At 39.5% G+C, this 5,054-nt stretch overlaps 1 protein-coding gene and 1 pseudogene across 4 annotated transcripts in view; both read left to right on the forward strand.

Moving 5' to 3' along the window:
- ERBB4 (v-erb-b2 avian erythroblastic leukemia viral oncogene homolog 4) overlaps window positions 1-5,054 on the forward strand; it is a 1,418,810-nt gene that overhangs the window by 1,209,903 nt on the left and 203,853 nt on the right. The gene's annotated exons all lie outside the window — the stretch shown is intronic.
- The window catches only part of LOC102869618, a 100,313-nt pseudogene continuing 98,878 nt past the window's right edge, over window positions 3,620-5,054 (forward strand).

Raw genomic sequence — 5,054 nt, forward strand, 5'->3', positions numbered from 1 at the left:
GGGAAGACCCTCTATGAGGTGGATTGATTCAGTGACTGAGGTAATAGGGATTGGTGTGTCAGAGGCAATGAGATTGGCACAGGATAGAGCATGGTTTAGTGCTGTTGTACATAGGGTCGCTATGAGTCGCAAACGACGCGATGGCACATAACAACAACAGATATAAGTCAGTATCAGACATGTCATTATCAAATATTTATTTCCCAGTGTGTGCCTACCCTTTTTACTCTTTTGGAGAAGTTTTTGGATGTGCATAACGATTTGATTCTTAGAAAGTCCCATTCACCTATTTTATCCTCTCCCTGTTGTAGATTTTTCAAGATGCTTGGAAGACTGTTTATGTTCTGGATTAGGGCTTCTAGAATTCTTCCAATCTTTTCTCTAATGAAGTTTATACTCCTTGGTTTTAGTCCTTGCCAGGTTTATGTAGTTCATTTGTCATGTGTTGTGATGATTTGAGCATTGCCCAATTTTCTGTCTCTTACAACTCTAGATGCCAATTTCATTGCTTACCTCTGTCCCTTATTACTCCAGGCACCAATTTCATTGTAAATCAGACCTTGTTGTTTTGTGCTGTCAATTTGCCTGCAACTCATAGCGACTCTATGTACAACAGTCCTAAACTCTGCTCTATTCTGTGTCAATCTTATTGTCTCTTACACACCTACCCCATTACCCCAGTCACTGAATCAATCCATATCATCTAGGGACTTCCTTTCCTGTGCTGTCCCTCCGCTCTCCCAAGCATGATGTTTCTGTCCAAGGACTAGTCCCTCCTTGTAACATGTCCAAAGTATGTCAGAGGAAGCTTCAGAATCCTTGCCTCCAAGGAGTAGCCTGGTTTCACCTTCTCTTTTATGCCAATGATAAAGAAGAGTTGTTGTTGTTGTTGTTGCTTAATGCCGTCGAGTCGTAGACGACTCATAGTGACCCTATGAACGAACCGCCCGAGCACTGTTCGTACACAGAGTTTCCAGAGGCAAGCCATTTCGGAAGTGGATGCCGCTCCTGCTTCCAGAAAGAAGAGTCAGATAACATTAAAATTTTGTTAGTGGCAGGACTAACACCACCTGTGGAATATTCTGGGTCCTCTGGAGTATCCCTGGGAATGGAGATGACATTTCTTATTAGAATGTAATTGACAGTAGTCTGTGAGATCTTTTTCTTTCTTTCTCATGTATTTTATGGTAGCATTTCACTGCTTCTCAAATCTGCTTAATAACTTTTGTAACATTTTTAGAATTGTAAATTATAACTGAACATTTATGAATTAATATCTTAGCATCATAAATTATATACGACAACGTTCTACTTGGTACATATTACTAGCAATAGAATGTTCTCAGAAAACATAAAGAGATTCTTAAAAAGGTGGTTTGTCATAAATTGAATATCTAATCATTTAGGGTCTATATTATGATGTTATTAAATGCTGCCAACTTGGTTTTTAACTCATAGGGAACTCATGTGACAGTGCTGAACTCCCTACCCCACAGGGTTCTCTGAATTGTAACCTTTGTGGGAACAGTTTGTTTGTCTTTCTTCCAAAGAGCCTCTAAATGGATTTAAGCTGCCACCTTTTCAATTAACAGCCAACCATTATGACATCGGAATCCTTAGTAATTTTATGCTAATACTATATTTGTACATTAATACTATTTTATTGGACACAAACGAAGTCAGTGTTAGATTCATGGAAGAAAAACAAAGAGTTCTTCTAGTATAGTAATTCTAATTCCATGCCATTAAAGATAGTTGAACACTTAGAGTGGTTCCAAGGTCCTCTATCGTGAGAGGACATGGTGAAAATGTTGATTCAGTCAGAGCAGAGAGAGTTACCAGAAGCTCATGTTTTGAAAGGACTAGAGTAGGTAAAACTGTGAAGAGAAATCAGAGACAATCAAGTCTGCCACCAGGGCAGTGAAAAGGGCACTATACATGGGGTACCAGCATGGTCTGGTAAATGAGGCCGATCTCTTGGCGATACCACTAGTGGTATGAACTAGTGCGTGAACCACTGTCACAATCCTGCCCATACCATTGCTTTCATCCAGTGCATTTCATCATGCTGCCAAACAACTGGGACACATTGGCTTTTAAGTATCTTCTTATCCCATCTTTTAGTGATTGGAAAAAAATACATGTCATGTGAGAAATAAACAACTTTACAAATAATTTTTCAGATGAAGACATTTGTGTAGTGTATTTCATTTACTTTTCCAAATATATAAACTAACCATAAAATAATATTCTCGTAAGAGTCTCATATCTTTATGAAACATGTTTTTCATCCCATTATTCCCCATATTGATTTCCATTACTTGTGGGAAGGCCTATATTTTTTTTCCCCTTTAACTAAATATATCCCCTCCCTTCCTTCTCGTGGTGCCATTCTCTTTGAATATTTATATGTGATAGTATTTCTTTTACTAATTGACCATATTGAAATTGGTGATACCCTTATTTCTTCTTATGTTTTTATTTTCATGTTAGGTTTTGTTGTTGTTGTTGTTGTTCTTAATGGAGTGATAGTATAATTAGATCTATAATTCCCCAAGCATGCAGTTCTTATGCTGTTGAGTCAGAGTAACTTGCTGGCAGCTAACAACAACATCAGTAACAATGATAGAGCCGCAACTGTGTTGTCAGGAGATGTTAGTATTTAGAAAGAGACATCACACTGAGAAAAGTAGAGGGTCAGTGAAAGACAAGAAGACTCACAAGGAGCTGGATTGACAAAGTGATTGTAAAACTGTGCTTGATCGCAGTGGAAATGGTGAGAACGTGCAAGAGAGGGCAAAGTTTTGATCTTCCGTTCATAAGGTCGCTATGAGTTATAATCAACTCGACAGCACCTAACAGCAACAAATATGATCTACACTGCACTGGGGCCGCAACAATGAGTATACATTTCCTTTTGAAACTTCAAACAAAAAGGAAAAGAAACTCAAACAAAATATCACCTTTTTTTCCACTGTCATGTATTTATCCTCAATTCTTTCTATTAAGCTGATTTACATCTTTATTTTTTCTAAAATCTTAGGTGTTCTTTAAGGAGTATAAAATTCAATGTTATCCAAACATTGTAGGTGTTTAATTAATCAAAATAAATATTTAATTAACAACTTAATAGTGTTGCTGTATGCAACACAGTAAACAGTGTACTTCTGTTCATTTTTTAAATGATATTTATCTAAAGAGATGTTAAGATCTTACCAGGTAGAAGCGCCATCTTCACCCAGGACTGGAGATAGACAGTAGGCACAGGCCAGGGACAGCTGGAATATTGTCATCACCTGGAGCGACAATAGCCAGGTAGATGGCAGGCACGGGCCAGGGACAGCTGGAGTATCATCTTTGCCAGGGAGCCGCAGCAGCCAGGTAGAGGCGAGTGCAATGCAGGCACAGCCAGAGCATGCACCGTATTCACCTGGGGCAGCAGCAGCCAGGCAGGTGGTGGGCACAGCTAGGACCAGCCAGAGCACAGTCATCACCCAGGAGTAGACAGACAGAGGGTGGGTGTGATCCCAGCCTGAGCCATCCTCACAGGGAAAAGTCAGCAGGAACAGCTAGGCTCTGCTGATACCTGCTTACTTACTTGTTTTTATGGTTTGCCGTTATGGGTACAGGAAACTCTGGGCTAGTGATAAAAGCTGTGCTGACAAACTCTAGGTATAAGGTTCAAATCCCCCTATTACTCTGGGAGAAAGATGGGCAGTCTCCCTCTGTGCAACTAAACTGCCTTTGAAATCTCACTGGAGGGTCAGCTATGGATCGGTTTTGATTCAGTGGGAGGTAACAACACCATTCATGTCCTTGTGTTAGTCCTTCAACCCCCTTAAATCTAATAACAGATTCAAAGAAAGAAAACCTATTGAAATGTGGACACTGGTGATCAAATAATCTAAGTCTTAACGATTAGATTAAGACTTGGACTATTCCAAGTCTTGGACTATTGTCATGTGCTGTCAAGTTGCAACTGGCTCATAGCTTTTCAGAGGCAGTAAATCACATGAGAGGAGACTGTCCCATCTTTCTCCTGCAGATCAGCTGGTGGATTTGAACTCTGTGACTTCTGGTTGACAGCACAGCTCTTTACCACTTAGCCACTTAATAGTAGGACTAAAAACAGTGGAAAATAGTAGTTTCAATTATTTTAAAGTGTCTTCAATAAGATAGTGTATGATATTACAGAAATAGAGCTTTTGCCTAGATAATAACGAGTTTCCCTTGTGCCACTAAAAGAATTTCATTATTAATGGAGGGGAAGGAATGGTTTGTGACCTGGTTCAGGGCAGACCTTTATAAGCGGGCACTCACAAGGCTCTACTGGGGCACATGACATTTGAGAGTCTCATTAAACCATCACATCAACTATGCCAAATAGAGAATGAGGTATAGGGCTATGGAATTCATGGGAATGGCCCAGGGAGAGATACAAATTTGGAAACCGTCAATAATGAAATGATGTTAAAGCCATTAGATAATATGAAATCACCTGGAAAGTAATTGTAGGTATAAAAGATAAGTCTAATTACTTATTACTCACTTAATTACTTAATTACTCACTTAATTACTTAATTACTTATTGCAAATGAATAGGTCAGGAGCGCAAAGGAACAGCAGAAGAGAATGAGAAGGGACTGTCTGAAAGGTAGAGGGAAACTGCTGGTGTTGGTGTTGGTTTACCTTCGAGTTGGAACCGACCCATAGCTGAGTCGCTAGCAGATTTTCGAAGGCTGTAATCACATGGGAGGAGATTGCCCAGCCTCTTCCCATGGACCAGCTGGTGGATTCGAACGATGTGCCTTTGGGATTGCAACACAGATTCTTACCATTAGGACACTAGAGCTCCCCCGAGAAACAGAGAAACACTCTTCTAAGTAAATTTTTAAGAGATAAAGAACAATGAGCTACAAGAATACCAGTTTAGGAAATAATAGAAATGATAAATGACCAACAGATTTTGTACTCAGGAGATAATTTTCTCCCATGAGAATGCTATTATGTACTATCAAGTCACTTGCAACTCATAGCAACAGCCCTAAACCCTG

The sequence above is a fragment of the Elephantulus edwardii genome, unplaced genomic scaffold (genome assembly GCF_000299155.1).
Source record: "Elephantulus edwardii isolate Elephantulus edwardi_28Jun2011 unplaced genomic scaffold, EleEdw1.0 scaffold00106, whole genome shotgun sequence".
Taxonomy (NCBI): Eukaryota; Metazoa; Chordata; class Mammalia; order Macroscelidea; family Macroscelididae; genus Elephantulus; species Elephantulus edwardii.